A 26,576-nucleotide genomic window follows, 5' to 3' on the forward strand; every position below is an offset into this window, starting at 1 on the left:
GATTCTAGCAGCCGTATTTAGCACTAACTGAAGTTTATTTAGTGCTTTATCCGGGTAGCCGGAAAGTAGAGCATTGCAGTAGTCTAACCTAGAAGTAACAAGAGCATGGATTAATTTTGCTGCATAATTTTTGTACAGAAAGTTTCTGATTTTTGCAGTGTTACGTAGATGGAAAAAAGCTGTCCTTGAAACAGTCTTGATATGTTCGTCAAAAGAGAGATCAGGGTCCAGAGTAACGCCGTGGTCCTTCACAGTTTTATTTGAGACGACTGTACAACCATTAAGATTAATTGTCAGATTCAACAGAAGATCTCTTTGTTTCTTGGGACCTAGAACAAGCATCTCTGTTTTGTCCGAGTTTAAAAGTAGAAAGTTTGCAGCCATCCACTTCCTTATGTCTGAAACACATGCTTCTAGCAGGGGCAATTTTGGGGCTTCACCATGTTTCTCAGTCTCCGGAAAACCTGTGGTTTGAATTGAAGAGGGCAGTCCATGAGCGCAGACCGAATGATATCAAGTTTCTACTATAAAATAAGATAATTTCCCCCAAAAATTTAGCTCAGTATTTGTATTTATTTGACAAAGTATTTTTTACTCATCTTTATCAAGGCTGCCGATCATTTCAGATGTGACTGTATATACAGTATCTACCTCTTTGTACATGCACAAAGTACGATTCAAATCAATTTTATGTGAGAGGAGAGAGGAGTCGTTATAGTATCAGCCATGTATAGATGTCACCCAGTATAAATATCAGCCATGAAGCACCACAGGTTCATTTTAATATGTCAACCATTCCACTGCTGAATCAGGGTTTTGTGTACAGTGTTATGACACTAATGATAACATCACCCTACACTGTGTTCTACAACGTGTGTTTACCCTCCTACATGGCCTTTTATCCACTGTGAGTGTTCTTGTTGTGAGCATGCAGTTTAGGGTGATGAATTACCTGGCTGCGCCTTGGAGAGATAGTTCTACCTGGTCTCACCTCAACCGAGGAGACTTCCAACAACAGCTCTGTGTGTGAACAGAAACAACGGTAGCAAATTAAAAAGTCACGACAGAACCTTGTATCTCCCAAAAGATGCTTGGTTTTGCTTTGATAGGTAACTACAAGTGGCCTGTTAAAATTTGAACAATCTTGGTGAGGCAGTGCCGAAAAATTGCCCATTGACTTTGGACTAAAATGGTGACTGGAGGCATTATTATTTTCAGACTTCATTGTTTCAAAATATTCAGAATCCTCACTTCAATTCGGTCTAGTTGGATGATAATGCAGGGAAAGAAAGCTTTCAACCTCTGCAGCTGACATTGACTACCGTAACAGTGTGTCTTTTTACTTAATTTTCACTTTCCTACATCTACAGTCCCCAGAGAGGCTGGGGGAGAAAATGAGACAGTGAAAGACGGAGAGATGGAGAGACAAAGCTAAGCTAGAGAGATAATGACAGAGTGAGAGAGAAGTTAAAGCGATAGAGAGACAAAGGGATTGATGGATGCTAAAGCAAGGCGAAACACAGAGGCTGATGCTGGCCATTTATCCTGTGTGTGAGCTGAGACAGTGACAGCTGAGGGAGACGGTAGGACATAATGTGTGTGTGTGTGTGTGTGTGTGTGTGTGTGTGTGTGTGTGTGTGTGTGTGTGTGTGTGTGTGTGTGTGTGTGTGTGTGTGTGTGTGTGTGTGTGTGTGTGTGTGTGTGTGTGTGTGTGTGCGTGTGTACTTAGTATGGATGTAGGGGGAGGAACAATACAGTGGCATAATGAAATAAGAGCACAAGCCCCACTCCATTCTGTACATTGCGTGTTCTCGTAACCCAGCGTTAACCTTGTCGATTTATGGTTGTTTATCCTCTCCACGGGAATGATGCTTAATGTGTGTGTGTTGGTGTGTGTTGGTGTGTGTGTGTGTGTGTGTGTGTGTGTGTGTGTGTGTGTGTGTGTGTGTGTGTGTGTGTGTGTGTGTGTGTGTGTGTGTGTGTGTTACTGCGCCTCTATGGATCATTAGCATTCATGAATGTGTTCTGATCAGGTTACGAACAAGGTCCCTATGGGTTAATGACTGAGCTGTTAATTATTTATGTTAAGCCAGCCTCTTCCGCTGCCAACTTCCCTTAATTGGCCAGTACAAGCTGTTGGTCAATAGGTGTTATTATTATTTTTTCTAATCAATGGAGTCCTCACCCTATGGCCAACTATGGAGAGTAGGATTGATTCAGGATATTTTAGGAGGTTAGAGAGGGCACCTGAACTGGTGTGATTGATAGTAATGATTTTATAAACGAATCTCAGGCCAATGTCAATACTGCAGGTTACCCACTGCAATACTGATATTCTCTGCCTATGCACAATCTAAGGCTGTCTCAAATGGCACCCTATTCCCAATATAGTGTACTACTTTAGGGATTACTTTTTATATAGGGAATGGGGTGTCATTTGGGATGTGCACAGAGAATTATGATGCAGTTATTTCATGGGTAACTAATTATATTAAGGTCCCTATTATAAACACTATTGTCCTTAAATTGCCTTTTTTGTCAGCATGCTCAGCTAGCTGATGCTAAAACAGCCCATTGGATTCTGTGAAAATGCGACGCCTATCACTGGGGCGAGTTGCTGCCGGAAAGTGTTGGAATCCAATGGGCTGCTTTAGCATTAGCTGACCTAACATGCTGATGAAGAAGGCAGTTTCATTACAACAGTATTCATAAATGCGTACATGACTATTTAGAGATGGATTATTGACATTTACAAAGGTAGGAACAATGATTAATACATGGTAAGTAAACTCTATACAAACGGTTTATAATGGTTCACTAAGCGACCTTAATATAAAAAGTTACCATTTCACGGAGAGCTCATGGGTAGTTCAAATTCCAGGTTCTTGCAGACACATAAATGTAAGTCAACATGGAATGAAATACGTGTGTAACACTACAGCATGCCTAGTTGGATTAGAGTCAAGTGATCTACTGTAGCGTGTTGTACCAGTACATACCTGTGAGTTCAGTGACGCTAGAAAGATTAGTGCCTTGCTAGATTGTGTATGGGTCCGAATTAAACAGCTGCTTTCTCAGGCAGACAGACAGAGGAGACAGACAGTGAGACAGACCGACAGACAAGATAGGCATGCATTTCAGTCATTTAGCAGACGCTCTTATCCAGAGCGATTTACAATTAGAGCATTAATCTTAAAATAGGTTGCGACATCACAATTGTGTCAAGTACATTTTCCCCCAAGAAAGTATTTATCCGCAAAGTCAGTGCTAGCGGTGGGGTATGTTATTGGTATTTATTAGGATCCCAATTAGCCACTGCAAAAGCATCAACTACTCTTCCTGGGGTCCACATGAAACATGAGAGTATGTGGTGAAGACACAGATCTTCTCCACGCCACCTGTTTAGGAGCGACCTGTCAGGCAGGATGCAATCCAGGAGTGTGCAGAGCCTGAGACGCCCAACCCCCAGAGGGTGGAGAGGAGGATCTGACGTGTCATGGTGTCGAAGGCTGCAGATCGATCTAAGAGAATGAGAACAGAGGAGAGAGAGTCAACTTTGGCAGAGGGGAGAGCCTCTGTGACACAGATGAGAGCGGTCTCAGTTTAGTAGGCTGTCTTGAAGCCTGTCTGGTTAGGGTCAAGAAAATCCTTCTGAGAGATGTATTGAGAGAGTTGGTCAGAGACAGCACACTCAAGTGTTTTGGAAAGAAAAGAAAGATGTTTTTGATATCAGAGGGGTCGATTGATATATTTTTTTTTGTGGAGGGGAGCAACTCTGGCCTTCTTGCAGCCTGAGGTTCAGGGAAGACAGTTGTCAAGGATGAGTTGATGAGGGATATGAGGAATGGGAGAAGGTCTCCAGAGATGGTCTGGAGAAGGGAGGAGGGGATGGGGTCAAGTGAGCAGTTCGTCGCAAGATTTCATCTGGAGATTGAAAGAGGTCAAGGCGTAGGGTAGTTGGACCAGTGGATTTTGTAGTCTGAGTGAATGACAAGCAGATGTCGTCAACCTTTTTTTCAAAGTGGTTGACAAAGTCGTCCGCAGACAGGGAGGGGCTGGAGGATTAGGCAGAGAAGAAAAAGTAGAGAGGAGTTTCCCAGGGTTGGGTTGGAAGCAGAAGCTTAAAATTTAGCGTGATAGAAAGCAGCTTTAGCAGTGGATAGAGAGGAAGAGAAGGTAGAGAGGAGGGAGTGGATGGATGATAGGTCCTCCAGAAGTTTCGGTTTCCTCATTTCATCTCAGCTGCCCGCAGCCCTGTTATGTTAACATGCAGTGAGTCACTCAGCTACCGAGTGGGAAGCGAAGGTCGGGCCGGAAAGGGAAAAATGAGAGTCAAAGGATACAGAAAGGGAGGAGAGTAGGGTCGAAATGGCAGAGTCAGGAGAGAGGAGGGAGAAGGATTTACCAAAAGGAAGAGAGGATAGGACCGAAGAGGTCAGAGTAGCGGGAGAGAGAGAGCGAAGATTCTGGCAGCGCATACCAATCTGGGTAGGGGCTGTGTGGGGAGGGTTTGAGGAGAGATGGAGAGAAAAGGAAACAAAGTATTGATCAGAGGCATGGAGGGTGTTGCAGTGAGCTTAGTAGAACAGCCTCTGGTGAAGATGAGGTTAAACGTATTGCCTGCCTTGTGACTGGAAAAGAAGGAGGTCATAAGAGGACAGGAGTGAAAAGAAAGAGATGGAAAGAAATGAATTGAAGTCATGCGTTGGGAGGTTAAAGTCGTCCAGTACGAGTGGTGAGCCATCATCAGGAAATGAGCTCATCAAGGTGTCAAGCTTATTGAGGAACTCTCCAAGGGCACCTGGTGGACGATAGATGACAACAATGTTAAGCTTGAGTGGACAAGCTCTGGACAGGCGAGAGAGGAGGCGAAGAGGGGCTGGTAGGTTAGTGGTTAGAGCTTTGGACTAGTAACCAAAAGGTTGCAAGATCGAGTCACTGAGCTGACAAGGTAAAAATCTGTCATTCTGCCCCTGTTCAAGGAAGTTAACTCACTGTTCCTAGGCTATCATTGAAAATAAATAGGTAAATAATAATAAGAGAAAATCTCCAAACACACCTCCCAGCACTGATTGGTGATTGCCTGGCAGAGGTGAAGAAAACACCCCCTACAATACAACACTCCCACAAATTAGCAAGACCGCTACCAAGAGCTGTTACACAAATTAGCCTGAAACTAATCCAAGTCCACAACGACAGTCACAAGTATAGTAAATCCGTCAAGCAGATATTGTACGTTGACCAACTGCAAACATTCGAGGACACCTGATAAACCTTGCTTTTACTTATATGGCTTTGTTTCTCTTTCTCTCTCTGAATGTGTGCGTGTGTGTACGTGTGTGTGCAGGCCAATGATGCCTCGGGGAACACCTGGAACTGGCTCTACTTCATCCCCCTCATCATCATCGGATCCTTCTTCATGCTCAACCTGGTCCTGGGTGTCTTATCAGGGTAAGTCTGACCCAAGACACACACACACACAAACACGCAGTCACTCACACTCTCACTCACTCACACATTCACTCACACCCAAGACATACTGTATTCCTACGGTTGTAGACATAGGGTCTATAGGGAGGCATGGACTTCACTTAACATACAAACCACCCTTTTTATTAGCTAGGACAGGATGACAACTAGAGCCACGTTCCCTTATACTGAACCACTCTATTGACAGGGTAAGTAGTGGGGGAGGTGTTTGTTGGGATAAAATGTGCGTGTACGTGTGTGTGCTTGTGCTCATGTACAGTGCATTTGGAAATTATTCAGACCCCTTGACTTTTTCCACAATTTGTTACGTTACAGCCTTATTTTAAAATGTTTTACATTGTTTTTCTCCCCCAATGACCAATTATGACAAAGCAAAACAGATTTTTAGATTTAAAAAAAAAGAAATCTGAAATATTACATTTACATAAGTGTTCAGACCCTTTACTCAGTAGTTTATTGAAGCACCTTTGGCAGAGATTACAGTCTTGAGTCTTCTTGGGTATGACGCTACAAGCTTGGCACATCTGTATTTGGGGAGTTTCTCTCATTCTTCTCTCCAGATCCTCTCAAGCTCTGTCAGGTTGGACGGGGAGTGATGCTGCACAGCTATTTTCAGGTCTCTCCAGAGATGTTTAATTGGGTTCAACTCCAGGCTCTGGCTGGAACACTCAAGGACATTCAGAGACTTGTTCCGAAGCCAGTCCTGCATTGTCTTGGCTGTGTGCTTAGGGCCGTTGTCCTGTTGAAAGGTGCACCTTCGCCCCAGTCTGAGGTCCTGAGTGCTCTGGAGCAGGTTTTCATCAAGGATCTCTCTGTACTTTGCTCTTTTCATCTTTCCCTCGATCCTGACTAGTCTCCCAGTCCCTGCCACTGACAAACATCCCCTCAGCATGATGCTGCCACCACCATGCTTCACCGGAGGGATGGTGCCAGGTTTCCTCCAGATGTGACGCTTGGATTCAGGCCAAAGAGTTCCATCTTGGATATATCAGACCAGAGAATCTTGTTTTTCATTGTCTGAGAGTACTACAGGTGCCTTTTGGCAAACTCCAAGTGGGCTGTCATGTGCATTTTACTGAGGAGTGGCTTCCGTCTGGCCACTCTACCATAAAGGCCTGATCGGTGGAGTGCTGCAGATATAGTTGTCCTTCTGGAAGGTTTTCCCATCTCCACAGAGGAACTCTGGAGCTCTGTTAGAGTGACAATCGGGTTCTTGGTCACCTCCCTGACCAAGGCCCTCCTCCCCCGATGGCTCAGTTTGGCCGGGAGGCCAGCTCTAGGAGGAGTCTTGGTAGTTCCAAATGTCTTCTATTTAAGAATGTTGGAGGCCATTAGGTTATTGGGGACCTTCAATGCTGCAGACATTTTTTGGTACCCTTCCCCAGATCCGTGCCTTTACACGATCCTGCTTGGTTTTTGCTCTGACATGCACTGTCAACTATGGGACCTTATATAGACAGCTGTGTGCCTTTCCAAATCATGTCCAATCAACTGAATATACCAATTAAGTTGTAGAAACATCTCAATGATGATCAATGGAAACATGATGCACCTGAGCTCAATTTCGAGTCTCATAGCAAAGGGTCTTAATACTTAATACTTATCTAAATAAGGTATTTTTGTTTTCAAATCAAAATCAAATGAAATTTATTTATATAGCCCTTCGTACATCAGCTGATATCTCAAAGTGCTGTACAGAAACCCAGCCTAAAACCCCAAACAGCAAGCAATGCAGGTGCAGAAGCACGGTGGCTAGGAAAAACTCCCTAGAAAGGCCAAAACCTAGGAAGAAACCTAGAGAGGAACCTGTCACGCCCTGGTCTTAGTATTTTGTGTTATCTTTATTATTTTGGTCAGGCCAGGGTGTGACATGGGTTTTTTATGTGGTGTGTTTTGTCTTGGGGTTTTGTTAGGTATTGGGTTTGTGGCTTAGTGGGGGTATCTAGCATAGTCTATGGCTGTCTGGAGTGGTTCTCAATCAGAGGCAGGTGTTTATCGTTGTCTCTGATTGGGAACCATATTTAGGCAGCCATATTCTTTGAGTGTTTTGTGGGTGATTGTTCCTGTCTTTGTGTTTGTTGTCACCAGATAGGCTGCTTATGTTTTCTCACGTTTATTGTTTTGTTAGTTTGTTCATGTGTAGTTTCTTCATTAAAGAACCATGAATAACAACCACGCTGAGTTTTGGTCCACCTCTACTTCACCTCAAGAAAACCATTACAGAACCAGGCTATGAGGGGTGGCCCGTCCTCTTCTGGCGGTGCCGGGTGGAGATTATAACAGAACATGGCCAAGATGTTCAAATGTTCATAAATGACCAGCATGGTCAAATAATAATTATCACAGGTAGAACAGTTGAAACTGGAGCAGCAGCACGACCAGGTGGACTGGGGACAGCAAGGAGTCATCATGCCAGGTAGTCCTGAGGCATGGTCCTAGGGCTTAGGTCCTCCGAGAGATAGAAAGAGAGAATTAGAGAGAGCATACTTAAATTCACATAGGACACTGGATAAGACAGGATAAGTACTCCAGATATAACAAACTGACCCTAACAAACTGACCCTAGCCCCCCGACACATAAACTACTGCAGCATAAATACTGGAGGCTGAGACAGGAGGGGTCAGGAGACACTGTGGCCCCATCCGATGATACCCCCGGACAGGGCCAAACAGGAAGGATATAACCCCACCCACTTTTCCAAAGCACAGCCCCCACACCACTAGAGGGATATCTTCAACCACCAACTTACCATCCTGAGACAAGGCCGAGTATAGCCCACAAAGATCTCCGCCACGGCACAACCCAAGGGGGGGCACCAACCCAGACAGGAAGATCACATCAGTGACTCAACCCACTCAAGTGACGCACCCCTCCTAGGGACGGCATGAAAGAGCACCATTAAGCCAGTGACTCAGCCCCTGTAATAGGGTTAGAGGCAGATAATCCCAGTGGAGGGAGGGGAACCGGCCAGGCAGAGACAGCAAGGGCGGTTCGTTGCTCCAGAGCCTTTCCATTCACCTTCACACTCTTGAGCCAGACTACACTCAATCATATGACCCACTGAAGAGATGAGTCTTCAGTAAAGACTTAAAGGTTGAGACCAAGTTTGCGCCTCTCACATGGGTAGGCAGACCATTCCATAAAAATGGAGCTCTATAGGAGAAAGCCCTGCCTCCAGCTGTTTGCTTAGAAATTCTAGGGACCATTAGGAGGCCTGCGTCTTGTGACCGTAGCGTACGTGTAGATATGTACGGCAGGACCAAATCAGAGAGATAGGTAGGAGCAAGCCCATGTAATGCTTTGTAGGTTAGCAGTAAAACCTTGAAATCAGCCTTTGCCTTGACAGGAAGCCAGTGTAGGGAGGCTAGCACTGGAGTAATATGATCAAATATTTTGGATCTAGTCAGGATTCTAGCAGCCGTATTTAGCACTAACTGAAGTTTATTTAGTGCTTTATCCGGGTAGCCGGAAAGTAGAGCATTGCAGTAGTCTAACCTAGAAGTAACAAGAGCATGGATTAATTTTGCTGCATAATATTTGTACAGAAAGTTTCTGATTTTTGCAGTGTTACGTAGATGGAAAAAAGCTGTCCTTGAAACAGTCTTGATATGTTCGTCAAAAGAGAGATCAGGGTCCAGAGTAACGCCGAGGTCCTTCACAGTTTTGTTTGAGACGACTGTACAACCATTAAGATTAATTGTCAGATTCAACAGAAGATCTCTTTGTTTCTTGGGACCTAGAACAAGCATCTCTGTTTTGTCCGAGTTTAAAAGTAGAAAGTTTGCAGCCATCCACTTCCTTATGTCTGAAACACATGCTTCTAGCGAGGGCAATTTTGGGGCTTCACCATGTTTCATTGAAATGTACAGCTGTGTGTCATCTGCATAGCAGTGAAAGTTAACATTGTGTTTTCGAATTACATCCCCAAGAGGGAAAATATATAGTGAAAACAATAGTGGTCCTAAAACGGAACCTTGAGGAATACCGAAATTTTCAGTTGATTTGTCAGAGGACAAACCATTCACAAAGACAAACTGATATCTTTCCGACAGATAAGATCTAAACCAGGCCAGAACTTGTCCCTGTAGACCAATTTGGGTTTCCAATCTCTCCAAAAGAATGTGGTGATCGATGGTATCAAATGCAGCACTAAGGGTTAGGAGCACGAGGACAGATGCAGAGCCTCGGTCTGATGCCATTAAATGGTCATTTACCACCTTCACAAGTGCAGTCTCAGTGCTATGATGGGGTCTAAAACCAGACTGAAGCATTTCGTATACATTGTTTTCTCTTCAGGAAGGCAGTGAGTCACTGCGCAACAGCCTTTTCAAAAAAATTTGAGAGGAATGGAAGATTCGATATAGGCCGATAGTTTTTTATATTTTCTGGGTCAAGGTTTGGCTTTTTCAAGAAAGGCTTTATTACTGCCACTTTTAATGAGTTTGGTACACATTCGGTGGATAGAGAGCCGTTTATTATGTTCAACATATGAGGGCCAAGCACAGGAAGCAGCTCTTTCAGTAGTTTAGTTGGAATAGGGTCCAGTATGCAGCTTGAAGGTTAAGAGGCCATGATTATTTTCACCATTGTGTCAATAGATAGAGTACTAAAACACTTGAGTGTCTCTCTTGATCCTAGGTCCTGGCAGAGTTGTGCAGACTCAGGACAACTGAGCTTTGAAGGAATACACAGATTTAAAGAGGATTCCGTAATTTGCTTTCTAACAATCATGATATTTTCCTCAAATAAGTTCCTGAATGTATTACTACTGATGTGAAAGCCATCCTCTCTTGGGGAATGCTGCTTTTTAGTTAGCTTTGCGACAGTATCAAAAATGAATTTCGGATTGTTCTTATTTTCCTCAATTAAGTTGGAAAAATAGGATGATCGAGTAGCAGTAAGGGCTCTTCGATACTGCACGGTACTGTCTTTCCAAGCTAGTCGGAAGACTTCCAGTTTGGTGTGGCGCCATTTCCGTTCCAATTTTCTGGAAGCTTGCTTCAGAGCTCGGGTATTTTCTGTATACCAGGGAGCTAGGGGTGCAACTGCATCTAGGGTTTTCAATATTTCTATAAATGTGCAAACATTTCTAAAAACCTCTTTTCACTTTGTCATTATGGGGTATTGTGTGTCGACTGATAAGGAAAAAAATATTACATCCATTTTAGAATAAGGCTTTAACGTAACAAAATGTGGAAAAGGTCAAGGGGTCTGAGTACTTTCAAATGCACTGTATATACACTCACTGGTCAGTTTGTTAGGCACACCCATCTAGTACCGGGTGCGACATCCATTTGACTCCAGAACAACCTGACTTCTTCGGGACATTCTACAAGGTGTCGGAAACATTCCACAGCTGACGCAATGGTATCACGCAGTTGCTGCAGATTGGACGATGGGACATTCATGCTGCCAACAGCCAATTCTGTCTCATACCAAAGATGCTCTATTAGGCTAATGTCTGGGGACTGAGCAGGCTACTCAAGTAACTGAGTTCGCTGTGATGTTCCTGGTGATGTTTTTCCACTCCTCAATTGCCCAGTGTTTGTGATCGGGGGCCCACTGGAGCCACTTATTCTTGTTTTTTGCTGATAGGAGTGGTGTGGTCGTCTGCTGAAATAGCCCATCTGTGACATGGATCAACGAGTTGTGCGTTCCGAGATGCTGGTCAACACATCACTGTTGTACTGCGCCATTATTTGTCTGTTTGTGGCCCTCCTGATAGCTGGCATGATTTTTGCCATTTTCCTTTGACCTCCCTCATCAATGAGCTGCTTTCCCCCACAGGACTGCCGTTGACTAGATGTTTTTTGTTTGAGGCACCATTCTCGGTAAATCCTAGACACTGCGTGAAAAGCCCAGGAGGGCGACCGTTTCTACAACTAGCTCTCAGTCTTACATCAGCATTAGACATTCATCAATGTTTCTTAAACATCAAGTTTCAAAGTTGTTCCAAAAGTCAAATGTGTGTTTAAGATTACGTTTAGGGATTAACTCTGAATGGTTATGGTAAGGGTTAAGGTTTGGGATAGGTTTAACCTCTAGCGTCGAGCAATCCCGTATCCGGGAGCGTAATCATAGCCTCAAGCTCATTACCATAACGCAACGTTTCCTATTCATGAAAATCGCAAATGAAATGAAATAAATATATTCACACACAAGCTTAGCCTTTTGTTAACAACACTGTCATCTCAGATTTTCAAAATGTGCTTTTCAACGAAAGCTACACAAGCATTTGTGTAAGAGTATTGATAGCCTAGCATAGCATTAAGCCTGGCATTCAGCAGGCAACATTTTCACAAAAACAAGAAAAGCATTCAAATAAAATCATTTACCTTTGAAGAACTTCGGATGTTTTCAATGACGAGACTCTTAGTTAGATAGCAAAAGTTAATTTTTTCCAAAAATATTATTTGTGTAGACGAAATAGCTCCGTTTTGTTCATCACGTTTGGCTAAGAAAAAGACCGGAAAATGCAGTCACTTACAACGCCAAACTTTTTTCCAAATTAGCTCCATAATATCGACAGAAACATGGCAAACGTTGTTTAGAATCTATCCTCAAGGTGTTTTTCACATATCTATTCGATAATCTTTCAGTGGTGGCAGTTGGCTTCTCATCAGAAGCAAACGGAAAAATACTGCAGCTGGAGATTACTCAATAATTGCAACAGAGGACACCAAGCGACCACCTGGTAGATGTAGTCTCTTATGGTCAATCTTCCAATGATATGCCTACAAATACGTCACAATGCTGTAGACACCTTGGGGAAAACGTGGAAAACGTAAGCTGACTCCTAGCTCCTCCTATCTGGGTTTCGCCTGTAACATTAGTTCTGTGGCACTCGCAGACAATATCTTTGCAGTTTTGGAAACGTCAGAGTGTTTTCTTTCCAAAGCTGTCAATTATATGCATAGTCGAGCATATTTTCGTGACAAAATATCTTGTTTAAAATGGGAACGTTTTTCATCCAAAAATTAAAAGTGCCCCCTATAACGAAGAAGTTAAAACAAAAATCTCAAAAACAACTTTCTGTCGCTGGATTCGAACATGCTTACGCCCATCCACCATTCCCGTCTACAATGCCCTAGCAAAACAAAAATCTACTTGAAGGTAACAGCGCTCGCTGTTGCCGGTTTCTACGTAATCTCCCTACATCCTCAGATATGGACTGACGTCGGATACGGACTTGTATCACAGGTGACCTGGCTGGTTTCTGAGATACTGAATCCGGCATGCCTGGCACCCATGATCATACCACGCTCAAAGTCGCTTAGGTCACTTGTTTTGCCATTCTAACATTCAATCGATCAGTAACTGAATGCCTCGATGCCTGTCTGCCTGCTTTATATAGCAAGCCATGGCCACGTGACTCACTGTCTGTAGGAGTGTTCCATTTTCGTGAATGGGGTGGTGTACCTAATAAACTGGCCAGTAAGTGTGTATGTATAGATATATATATATATATATATATATATATATATAGTGTCACGGTGTGCGCTACTGGTGGAGAAGTCAGGTGCAGGAAAGCAGAGAGTTGTGAACAGGCACACACTTTATTAAGGCAGAGGCTAATAAAACAGACAGACTGTGTCAAAGGTAAAAGTGCTATGCGCGAAAAAGTCTCAAAAATTGAGCAAATGTTTTACAATAAACATCCCTCGTGAAAAGCCACGTAATAATGGGGAAAAAAACCAGCCTGGCGCGTACACACGGACATGTAACAAAACAATTTTACGCAAAGTCATGGAGGGGAACAGAGGAATAAGTACATGCAGTGTGATTAGGGAATGAAAACCAGGTGTGCAGGGAACAAGACAAAACAAATGGAACAATGGAAAAATGGAGCGGCGATGGCTAGAAAGCCGGTGACGTCGACTGCCGAACTCTGCCCGAACAAGGAGAGGAGACGAATTCGGCAGAAATTGTGACATATATATACAGTGCATTCGGAAGTATTCAGATCCTTTCCCTTTTTCCACGTTTTGTTACCTTACAGCCTTATTCTAAAATGGATTCAATTTTTTTTTAATCAATTTACACAGTGCCCTGTAAGAACAACGCAAAAACAGGTTGTTTTTTTTGTTGCAAATTTATGAATAATAAAAAAACTATTCCTTATTTACATAAGTATTCAGAACCTTTTGCTATGAGACTCGAAATTGAGCTAAGCTGCATTCTGTTTCCATTGATCATCCATGAGATGTTTCTACAACTTGATTGGAGTCCACCGATGGTAAATTAAATTGATTGGACATGATTTGGAAAGGCACACACCTGTCTATATAAGGTCCCACAGTTGACAATGCATGTCAGAGCAAAAACCAAGCCATGAGTTCGAAGGAATTGTCCGTAGAGCTCCGAGACAGGATTGTGTCGAAGCACAGATCTGGGTGAAGGTACCAAAACATTTCTGAACCATTGAATGTCCCCAAGAACACAGTGGCCTCCATCATTCTTAAATGGAACCCGATGGTCACTCTGACATAGCTCCAGAGTTCCTCTGTGGAGATGGGATAACATTCAAGAAGGACAACCATCTTTGCAGCACTCCACCAATCAGTCCTGGATATGGTAGAGTGGCCAGATGGAAGACACTCCTCAGTAAAATGCACATGACAGCCTGCTTTGAGTTTGCCAAAAGGCACCTAAAGGACTCTCAGACCATGAGAATGAAACCAAGATTGAACTCTTTGGCCTGAATGCCAAGCGTTCCGTCTGGAGGAAACCTGGCACCATCCCTCCGGTGAAGCATGGTGGTGGCAGCATCATGCTGTGGGGATGTTTGTCAGTGGCATGGACTGGGAGACTAGTCAGGATCCAGGGAAAGATGAATGGAGCGAAGCACGGAGAGATCCTTGATGAAAACCTGCTCCAGAGCACTCAGGAGCTTAGATTGGGGCGAAGGTTCACCTTCCAACAGCACAACGACCCAAGCACGACCCAAGCACACCCTAAGCACACAACCAAGGCAACGCAGGACTGGCTTCGGGACAAGTCTCTGAATGTCCATGAGTGGCCCAGCCAGGGCCCAAACTTGAACCTGATCGAACATCTCTGGAGAGACATGAAAATAGCTGTGCAGCAACGCTCCCCATCCAACCTGACAGAGGTTGAGACAGAAGCTTGTAGCGTCTTACCCAAGAAGACTTGAGGCTGTAATCGCTGCCAAATGGGCTTCAAAAGGGTCTGAATCCTTATGTAAATGTGATATGTTCGTTGTTGTTTTTTAAAATAAATTATCAAACATTTCTAAAAACTTGTTTTTCTTTGTCATTATTGGTTATTGTGTGTAGATTGATGAGGGGGAAAAAACGATTTAATTCATTTTTGAATGAGGCTGAAACGTAACAAAATGTGGAAAAAGTCAAAGGGTCTGAATATTTCTGAATGCGCTGTATATATATATATGTGTGTATGTGTGTGTGTGTGTAATCCTGTGTCTCCAGTGGAATGGCTGAGCGGAGCCCACTCAGGCTGAAAGCCTGAAAGCCTGAGTGGGCGAGCTTCCCCTTAAAGAGATGTGAATTTACAGGGACAGCATGCATTACCATAATGAAATGACCCGCCTTCCGTTGGAATAGCTGTGTAAATATGGAGAGAGCTGAGGCTCCTCTTTATCTTAATGAAAAGCCTATTGGAATCCACTTCCATCCCCTCCCCAGCAACGCTAAGTCTGGGTCAACATTCGCTCTCTTTTGTTGTCTCTTTCCCGCTCTCTCACTGTCTTCTTTCCTGTTTCTCTTTCTCCCTCTTTTAACGCTGTGTGCATTATTCACACACACATACTAACGTTTTGTCTGAAACATACACACGCTCACAAACGCACGCAAACACACACCCACACAGACACACAATGTCTCCCACCAGCCCTCTGTTGAGAGCATCGTAGTGTCTCTGGTCAGGTGCTGTATTTATGTGTTCTGGGAAGCCTGAGCTCCAATTCAGTGAATGGCTAGTTCCCCTCTGTGTGTGTGTGTGTGTGTGTGTGTGTGTGTGTGTGTGTGTGTGTGTGTGTGTGTGTGTGTGTGTGTGTGTGTGTGTGTGTGTGTGTGTGTGTGTGTGTGTGTGTGTGTGTGTGTGTGTGTGTGTGTGTGTGTGTGTGTGTGCGTGTGTGGACGTGTTTAACTATTCTTTTGGGAACCAGAAGAATAGTAAACAATTTTTTTTTGACCAACTGGGGACATTTTGTTAGTCCCCATGAGGTCAAATGCTATTTCTAGGGGGTTTAGGGTTAGAATTAGTGTTAGGGTTAGAATTATGTTAAGGGTTAGGGTTAGGAGCTAGGGTTAGTTTTAGGGTTAGGGTTAAGGTTAGGGTCAGGGTTAAGGTTAGGTTAAAAGTATGAGTTCGGGTTAGGTTTAGGGTTAAGGGTTAAGGAAAAAAGGATTTTGAAAGTGTCCCCACGCTAGCTGTAAACAGACTGTCTGTGTGTGTGTGACTCAGCACTCTAATGATATCTTTATCCCCCTCTCCTCTCATTTGCTTCTCCATCTCTTCTGTCCTTCGTGAACCCAATGACTCTGCCTCAGCCTCCCCCGCTCTGACATTCCCCAGCTTACCACAATAGAATCTCAGCCATCACTCAAGTGCTTGAGCTAAGAGAGATATGGCATTGTGTAGACAGTGGCACACTTGGGGAACATCATAATATGATACTGTTGATACCATATGATACCACATTTATTTTAAATTCTGCATACTGACAGGAAATGCATCTTAACTGAAATGACAATGAAAATAGCTCAAATAGAATTCTGTTGATAGATTGGTCATCACTCTCCCAACTCTTCTCTCTTTTCCTCTTTTCTCTTTTCACTCTTCTCTCTTTTCCTCCCTCCCATTCTTTATCTTTATCTTTATCTTCCTTTGCCCCTTTCTTCCTCTGTCACTGTCTCTCTCTCTGTCTCCCCTGAGTTTTTAAAATGGCCTGTGTTTGCCTTTCATCAAAATGTCCCTGGATCTTCTCTTTGAGCTCAGTGGTCTGTCCAGCCCATTGTCTGACAGTGAAACACACTCTTTTACACACACCGGGACCGTCTCAACAGGATTCGAACAGCCAGTCGGAAGAAAAGGGAATAATTCCATGGATATTGTCATTAGTCTAGAGACAACTGGGTTCCTATGGGTAACTAGAACTTTATCTGGGCCTAAGGAATGAGTTGGTGTGTGCGTGGGTCCATGTGTGTGTGTGAGCACATTTAAATAGTTGTGTAACCCTTTTATCTGTGAGCTGACCTAATCCACACCCACGCTTTAACAGTGAGACACACGGCTGTGTCTTTCTCTTTGTCTGTTTCTCTGTGTGTTTGGCCCTTCAAAGAGTCCTTTCATAACCCTGCTGCACGTGCTGCACCGGTCTCCTCTACAGTGGGTGTGTGTGTGTGGTGTTCTGGTGAACTAAAGCCCTCTGAAGTGAAGGTCACTCCCAGAGAGGAGAGTAATCAAATCAAATCACATTTTACTTGTCATATGCTTTCTTAAACAACAGGTTTAGACTAACAGTGAAATGCTTACTTACGGGCACATCCCACCAATGCAGAGAGAAAAATATATAAATAATAGAAAAATAATAACACAAGGAATAAATCCACAATGAGTGGATCCACAATCCACAATAACTTGGCTATACTGTATACACAGGATATCAGTACCGAGGCGATGTGTAGGGGTGCGAGGTAATTGAGGTAGATACTTTTGTATAAATAGTGTATGTAGACACCCATTCAAATGAGTGGATTCTGCTATTTCATCCACACCAATTGCTGCCAGGTGTATAAAATCGAGCACACCACCATGCAATCTCCATAGACAAACATTGGCAGTAGAAAGGCCTTACTGAAAAGCTCAGTAACATTCAACGTGGCACCTTCATAGGATGCCACCTTTCCAACAAGTCAGTTTGTAAATCTTCTGCCCTGCTAGAGCTGTCCCGGTCATCTGTAAGTGCCGTTATTGTGAAGCGGAAAAGTCTAGAAACAACAATGGCTCAGCCGTGAAGCACGTAAAGCCACAAGATCACTTAACGAGACCGTCTCAGTTTTAACACTGACCAAGTTCCAAACTGCCTCTGGTAGCAACGTCAGCACAATCGGGAGCTTCATAAAATGGGTTTCCATGGCCGTGCAGCCGCACACAAGCCTAAGATCACCATGCACAAAGCAAAGCATCGGCTGAGTGGTATTAAGCTCTCAGCCATTGGACTCTGGAGCAGGGGAAACGTGTTCTCTGGAGTGATGACTCACGTTTCTCCATCTGACAGTCTGACGGACAAATCTGGGTTTGGCAGATGCCAGCAGAATGCTGCCTGCCCGAATGCATATTGCCAACTGTAAAGTTTGGTGAAGGAATGGCTTTGGAATGTGTTTGTGTTTTTGTGTTTCAAAGACAGTTTTCCCGCCGAAACTCTAACACGATCAAAAGGGGATACTGGAACAATATTTCTAACATAACAATGTGGGGAATGGTCAGTTGGAAGCTATAGAAAACTAATGTCATACAGTGCCAAGAAAAAGTTTGTGAACCCTTTGGAAATACTTGGATTTCAGCATAAATTGTTCATAACATTTGATCTGATCTTCATCTAGGTCACAACAATAGACACACACAGTTTGCTTAATTACAGTGCCTTGCGAAAGTATTCGGCCCCCTTGAACTTTGCGACCTTTTGCCACATTTCAGGCTTCAAACATAAAGATATAAAACTGTATTTTTTTGTGAAAAATCAACAACAAGTGGGACACAATCATGAAGTGGAACGACATTTATTGGATATTTCAAACTTTTTTAACAAATCAAAAACTGAAAAATTGGGCGTACAAAATTATTCAGGAGGAATTTTGGACCATTCCTCTTTACAAAACTGTTTAAGTTCAGCAATATTAGTTTAAGCACAATGCTTGTCTATTGTTGTGACTTAGATGAAGATCAGATAACATTTGATGACCAATTTATGCAGAAATCCAGGTAATTCCAAATGGTTCACATACTTTTTCTCTCCACTGTATTGGTTTTAATTTTGTTATGTCATAAAAAATTGTATGGACGAAATACTGTAACTTGGAAAGTATAACCCCTTTATCTGTCAAGTTTCCATCCAATCCGTTGTGCATATAAAACACAATGAAAGTATGTTTGTTAAGATATGAATGTGATTTTCGGAGGAATTAGAGAATCTATCTCCTATAAATGGTTCATTGTAAGTAGCCACTCCCTGAATGAGGTCAGAGAGCGTGTCAGACTGATGGAACAATCCCCTTTTGACGGCATAAAAAGCATTGCCAATGAAATTAACATTAGACCAGGAAACATGAGGCGGTAGATACATGTTTCAAATGGTTGTAACTTTGAACCTCAACACTAGGTGAATAAATAAACTCACCTTATTTTAGACCAGAGAGACGGCGAGCTGCAGCTCATGTCCATCGTGGTCCGAATCCTGAATACCAACACGAAGAGGAAGAGGCGACAAACTCCCCTCTCAGACAATCACTGGTACAGCTGATTAGCTGTCCTGAGTAAAATGTCTCGCTCTTCAAACCATGCTGCTACCCAAATCACAAGCCAGCCATTGGCCCGGCTGGCTAGCTTATCTTCAAAAAAACAGCTTTTGGAGTAAATGGATCAGAGTGAATTCTGTAGTTCTGTTCAGGACTGCACAACGATCAAAGGCACCCACACTTAAATACATTCAGGATTTCTTATTCATAACAGGCGTGGTTCATGTGCAAACTATATGATTCATGTGAGAATGGTTCTGAAATGTATCGCCGATAAAAAAAAATGTATATCTCCCTCTCCATGTCGTGGTGTTGAAAGCCACCATATTGTAAAAGTCTGCTTGGAACCTTTGTCTCATGTATTAAGTGTGTATGTTATCCTGTTGTTATTTAGTTAATACTTCTTCAGGATGGGTGGATCCCCTGTGGAACGGTTGAGCTAATGTAGGCTAATGCGATTAGCATGAGGTTGTAAGTAACAAGAACATTTCCCAGGACATAGACATATCTGATATTGGCAGAATGCTTCAATTCTTGTTAATCTAACTGCACTGTCCAATTTACAGTAGCTATTACAGTAAAAGAATACCATGCTATTGTTTGAGGAGAGTGCACAGTTTTGAACATGAAAAGTTATTAATAAACAAATTAGGTACATTTGGGCAGTCTTGATACAACATTTTGAACAGAAATACAATGTTTCATTGGATCAGACTAAAACTTTGCACATACACTACTGCCTTCTAGTGGCCAATATCTAAATTGCACCTGGGATGGAGTAATACATTATGGCCTTACTCTTGCATTTCAAAGATGATGGTACAAAAAAAAATACAAAAAAAGGTTTTGTCTTTGTGTTATCTTTTACGAAATCTAACGTGTTATATTCCCCAACATTCCTTTCACATTTCCACAAACTTCAAAGTGCTTCCTTTCAAATGGTACCAAGAAAATGCATATCCTTGCTTCGGCGCTTGAGATACAGGCAGTTAGATTTAGGTATGTCATTTTAGGCGAAAATTGAAAAAACGGGGCCGATCCTTAAGAGGTTCAACAACTTATTCCATGAAGCCCCAAATCCTAATGAGTTAATTGTTTCATGATTCATTTAATCTGGTAATAATTAAACGTAGTGAATTAAATAAATCACAGTCATGAGATTAATGAAAGTAAAGTCACGACACAAACGGGTTTTCTTTTTTGCTTGCTTGAGTAAGGCAGCTCCGAAATGCAGGTATTTCAGTCTAGCTCAATGCATTCTGTAGTGGTGGGGCAGCCAGCAGAAAGTTGGTAAAGCCCCCAAATACGCCGTGATTGGGTAATGTTCTCTAGTTGCGCCGTGATTGGCTCAGTGTTCTGTCACTCATGGGGACAGTCCCCATCAAAGAAAGCTCAAGGCCATTGGCCACAGATAAAATTAAGTCAAATGGGAAATCTGACTTCAGTGAGTTTAAGACAACTGGGAACTGGGGAAAAACGAGCTCTGATTGGGAAAATACATTTTGAACATTCAACTCGGAATTGCAAGTCGGGAACTCGGGCCTCTTTCTAGAGCGCCGACCTGAAGATCACTGACGTCATCATATTAGGCCTTATGTACAATTATATAAATTATACAATTGTAAAACATGAAGTCCCTGAAAATTACCAACAAGTGCTTGGAAAAGTCCTTCAATTTGACTTGCCAATGTCTGTATGAACTCCACTTAAAATATGTATAGTCCTAGGGCTATGGTATTGTATAGGTGGAGTTATGGGTCAATTTTGCATATATTCACTGATATTATTCCTCTAAGTACACATGTGGAAATGTTGATTCCAATGTCACACATTGGCCCCATTATTTATAGAATGACCGAGCAAAAATTGTCAGTACAGATAGTCAGGGTAGCTATAGGTTAACTATTTAGCTAACTATTTAGGGAAGAAGCTGTTCAGGGTCCTGTTGATTCCAGACTTGGTGCATTGGTGCCGCTTACCGTGCAGTAGCAGAGAGAACAGTCTATGACTTGGGTGGCTGGAGTCTTTGACAATTTCTAGGGCCTTCCTGGATGGTGGGGAGCTCGAACCTAGTGATGTACTGGGCCGTACGCACCACCCTATGTAGCACCCTATGTAGCGCCTAGCGGTCGGATGCCAAGCAGTTTCCATACCAAGCTGTGATACAGCCAGTCAAGATGCTCTAAATGCTGCAGCTGTAGAACTATTAGAGGATCTGATGGCCCATGACAAATCTTTTCAGCCTCCTGAGGGGGAAGAGGCATTGTTGTGCCTTCTTCACGACACCGAGGATCTCGAAACTCTCGACCTGCTCATCTACAGGCCCGTCGATGTGGAACACAGAAATGAACCAGTGTATTAACATGTCAGTTTAAAGTGGTGTGTGTCTGTGTGTTTCTGTGCGTGCGTGTGTGTTCGCAGGGAGTTTGCCAAAGAGAGAGAGCGTGTGGAGAAGAGGCAGGACTTTCTGAAGCTGAGGAGACAGCAGCAGATAGAGAGAGAGCTGACGGGGTACCTGGAGTGGATATGCAAGGCAGGTCAGGCTCACCTCCACTTCTTCGAAGGAACACAATATGTTGATTAAATTGTTGATTTAGTCTTACCTGACAATTGGTTATCATTTGGGGGGTGGAAGGTGTTCATAATGTTTGATTTACTCAGTTTATGATGTTAGGATGGTGACAGGTATTCACAGGTACAGTATGTACAGTTGGTGTGTGTATGTGTGTGTATGTGTAATTGTGTGTTTCCTTTGTGCGCGCCCGTGTGTGTGTGTCGTGGTGTATAACCCTGTCCTCTCCTGTTCCAGAGGAGGTGCTGCTGGCGGAGGAGGATGAGAACGCGGAGGAGAAGTCCCCTCTGGACGGTGCGTGGTACAAGAGGAAACAGAACCTCCCAGGTGAAAAGAGGGCTGGAGGGCTAAACTGTGGCCTGCTTTACCATGGTACCCTACTGGGCTACCATGGTACCTTATGGTAAAAAAGGCACAATCAGGTATGATTCACAATTTCCATGAACTTGCCTCGCCCTACATTTTCAGATCCTGACGATTTTGCACCATGTCTTTCTGTGGTGTATAAATCGCTCAATTCGATTTATGCCATATTCAGGGTTCCATGAATGTGGTCTTGTTCTCTTTCACCTGGGTTATAGGGTTTGATACACTGTTACAATGTGATAGAGTATCAGTGAGTGATTACTAAGGTCCAGGAAGACTGCTGTAATGAGATGCTTGTCTCATGCTGGTGTCTGCTGTCCCTTCACTAAATCTTGTTTGTCAGTCTTTTCTCTCTATTTGGTCTCTCTCTCTCTCTCTCTCTCTCTCTCTCTCTCTCTCTCTCTCTCTCTATTCTCTTCCACTCTCTCTCTCTTCTCTTCCACTCCCCTTTCCTCTTTTGTGTCATGGGCGGTTCTCTCCTTGTTCTCTCTCTATTTCCCTTCTCTCTCTCTCTCTCTCTCTCTCTCTTCTCTTATTCTTTCCTCTTCTCTCCGACATGGGCGGTTGTCTCTGCTCCAGCTGAAGTGCAGTCATGTCCCTGCTGTCGCTCCACCCAGCCCCCTATAGCCTTATGTTGTGATAGGCCCATAATCTCATCCAATTAGGTCTGGTGTGGGAGCCAGGGTTAATTAGGGGGATTTAGAGGGATGTCTTGATTGGATTAGGGTTGTACAATACACGGGGGCACACACACACACACAACCATGCATGTACACAGACACACGCACACACACTTCTCAGGTTAGATGACAGTACCTGCCTTCCTTCATTTAATACATTAGTTACATGCTGGGGATGAAAATTATTGAGCTCACTGCCAGAGAAATGCCCCTCAATGTGTTGTTAGAGCTAAAAATGTTGATTTGACTAAATTATGTTGAAGGGCAGGTGAGGGCATTGGCCAGAATGCCAAACATTTCTGACAGAGCCAGTATAGCTTAAAGGGATGGGAGAGAAATGATGGAATGGATTTATAGGAGAAGATACAAATGTTGAAGCATTCTCAATCTGCCCATCGTTCTACTAAACACAATATTAGTTCTCTCTGTTTCACAATTGACTCATAACTCTCCAGATTGTTGAGCTACTGCTCCGATCCTCATTCACAGAGAAGATAAGCGGAGCTGATTTGGCCTCAGAGCAGAGCATTGAGGAAGACCTCTACATTCTAAAAGGGCTGCAAGTCTCAGAAAAGCCCCGTCTTTTGTGACATTGAAGGTCACGTGATGATCACATTCATGAGCGGACGTTTTTCATTCCAAGGCTGCATGAATTGAAGCGGAAGGCAGAATCAGAGAATGAAAAATGTGATTGATGCCCACTATTCATAGCATCCAACTAGCCCACACAGGGGGGCTGTGTGTGTATGTGCATGCATACGTGTTTGTGCGTGTGTTTGAGTGCCTGCATGTATTTGTGTATGTGTGTGTACATATCCTTACTCCTGTCTCTCTGCTGTGCTGTGTGTGTGCAGTGTTGAAGCGAGGCAAGGTCAAGAAGAGTAAGAATGAGCTGATCGGTGCTGAGGAGGGAGACGATCACTTTACTGACATGTCCTCTGTTGGTAAGACTCAACTGTCCTGTACTCTTATCTGACTGACCAGACTCAACTGTCTGACTGACCCAGGGTTGCCATGTCTGCGGTTTTCTTGCCAAATTGGGCTACTTTGAAATCCGATGTCGCGGGTGAAAATCTATTGGTCGCGGGTTGCGGGTGTATGGGCTACTTCTAAATTGAACCGCGACCGCCATGGCGTTTAAAAAATATATGTATATATTTCACTGGGACCAGCTGCTGCTGATTGTCAGGCAGTGAGCAGGCTGTTACTGAGTGAGTGGTGGGGAGGGCTGTGTGTGTGTGTGTGTGTGTGTGTGTGTGTGTGTGTGTGTGTGTGTGTGTGTGTGTGTGTGTGTGTGTGTGTGTGTGTGTGTGTGTGTGTGTGTGTGTGTGTGTGTGTGTGTGTGTGTGTGAGTGTGTGTGTGTGTGTGTGTTGAGAGCCACGGAGAAAAAGCAGCATGCGCACAGGTCATGACACCTTTACCAGTAGGCTATTTAGATTGTCGTTATGGAGACACCTATTCCCAACCATTTTTCCTTAAAATATATTAACATGGCCTCCCGGGTGGTGCAGTGCTCTAGGGCACTGCATCGCAGCGCTAGCTGTGCCACCAGAGACCCTGGGTTCGCGCCCAGGCTCTGTCGCAGCCGGCCGCGACCGGGAGGGCCGTGGGTCGATGCACATTTGGCCCAGCGTCGCCGGGGTTAGGGAGGGGTTGGCAGGAAGGGATATCCTTGTCTCATTGCGCACCAGCACTGCGCAATGTGGCAGGCCAGGCGCAGTGCACACTAATCAAAGTCACCAGGTGCATGTGTTTCCTCCGACACATTGGTGTGGCTGGCTTCCGGGTTGGATGCGCACTGTGTTAAGAAGCAGTGCGGCTTGGCTTGGTTGGGTTGTGTTTTGGAGGACGCATGGCTTTCGACCTTCGACTCTCCCGAGTCCGTACGGGAGTTGTAGCGATGAGACAAGATAGTAACTACCAGCAATTGGATACCATGAAAAAGGGGGTAATTATTATTATTTTTTTTATATATATATTAACACGCTAGAACTGATATAATGATGACAAGCACTGGAAAACAACCAGTGCAACCTAGCTCAGCATAGTTATGCAATAGTTATGTACATGCGCAAAAGGGAATGATGATTGGTTGAAAGCCATGGGATATCAGACCGTGTAACACGGGTATGACCAGAAAAATGATTTTACTGTTCTATTTATGTTGGTAACCAGTTTATAATAGCAGTAAGGCACCTCTGGGGTTTGTGGTATATGGCCAATATAACATGGATAAGGGCTGTGTCCAAAGAACAGCCCTTAGTCGTGGTATATTGGATATGTACCACACCTTATGTACCACACCTTATTGCTTAATCATAGCAGTCAAAACCAGTGAAATCGACATCCATTGATGGGAATTGATCTGGCGGGTTTAATAAGGGCAAATTCTCTTTTCTCTTGTGACATATTTTTAAGCTCACAATAATTATTATGATGGAAAACCTCATTTTGCTTCTTAGCCTACATCGTTACAAATTACGCTGATAATCCTTCTTAATTCGCTCCATAACATTATAGAAAAAGGGTTTATTGGATAAATGTGGCAACTTTTCTGTTGCTGCCTTGTGGCTGGGTTTTGATAGGTCATTGGGCTAGAAATGTTTGCTTGACCTGGCAACCCTGGATTGACCCCAACCTCTACCTTTGACCTTATCTGACTGAGCCAACCTCCCAGTTTTTGTTGGGAAGGCTGACCCTTGACCTTTTACGTAATAACTTCTTGAGCTTGTCCTTACAGCTTGCACCATATCTAGGCTGTTGGTATTACTATTTACCAAATCATGAGAGAAAACCACACACCAGTCAGAGTTATGCTTAATCTTCACCTTTAATAATAATTAAGCTTTTGCAATAGCATTTTGACTTTTAACAGTTCAGTATCTCTAATGAAAAGTTGAGAGAGTCCCAACATAATGGCAAATGGGATCCTATATAGCAAAGATCCACCCCCCCTAGACAACATGACAAACCACAGGTCTTAGGAACTTACACAAAGAAAGACTTTACTTCAGAGAGGAATATCCCCTAGCCAGACAGAGTTGGCTATAAATTATCGTTCAGTTTGGTCTCCTAAACAAAGCTCTTATTTCGTCCTTGGTACAAAATGGTACCAAGACATTACCCCCACCCTATGATAAATATAAAATTGTAATTTAGATACAACCATTTCTAAATACAACCAATCCTGGACAAGCTCACGGAGAGGAGAGTGAGGCTATAGGTTAAGATAGGAGCAACAAAAGAGGGAGCATAGAATGATTCCAGACACTGCAATCCTCCTCTCCCCGATGGGAAAAGTAGGGAGTGACTGGCACACAGACACAGTGGAGCAAAAGATATGTTTACACATGATGACACCTTGACCTCTCCCCTCTCTCCGGCCCAAACAACTTAGTCTAGATACTGCAACCCCGCCACAGTATTATACAAAAATAACATTCTGATGAGAAGTAACTTACAAACATATGATGAATATAAAACATCTTACCTATGTTACCAACCAATTCTGATTATTCCCCAACACACCCTCTGCTGACCTTTGGCCTATTCAAATGTTTTCCTATCCTCATGCATTGTTATAATGCCTCAATGTATTTGACCGTTTTCTCTGGTACGTAACACAAACTAACAACACCTGTTATACAAGGAAACATTTTTTTTTAAAGATTTTGCTTGTTTTACTGATTCTTTGTAGCATGTCACCTTGAGGGAAAATAGGTGTAATTAACTTTTCTTATTATACTGTAAAATTCCTCCAGCATATTGGAATTAGAGTTCAATTCATTTCATTATTTAAATTCAGACCGCGGCACAGAAGAAAATATGTAATTGCTTGGCTTTGGGGGAAATGCTCCTAAGCATGATAACTGAACCCATTTGAGTGCATTTATATTAACGGAACCAGCTGGATTCCTCTCCTGACAACCTCCTGTGGCTGTTCTCCATCTAAATGACTGTCATGGGG

The 26,576-nt window shown here is 43.3% G+C and overlaps 1 pseudogene; it reads left to right on the forward strand.

Annotated features, from left to right (window-relative positions):
- LOC139388086 (voltage-dependent N-type calcium channel subunit alpha-1B-like) overlaps window positions 1-26,576 on the forward strand; it is a 223,390-nt pseudogene that overhangs the window by 116,098 nt on the left and 80,716 nt on the right.

Source organism: Oncorhynchus clarkii, chromosome 29 (assembly GCF_045791955.1).
Source record: "Oncorhynchus clarkii lewisi isolate Uvic-CL-2024 chromosome 29, UVic_Ocla_1.0, whole genome shotgun sequence".
Taxonomy (NCBI): Eukaryota; Metazoa; Chordata; class Actinopteri; order Salmoniformes; family Salmonidae; genus Oncorhynchus; species Oncorhynchus clarkii.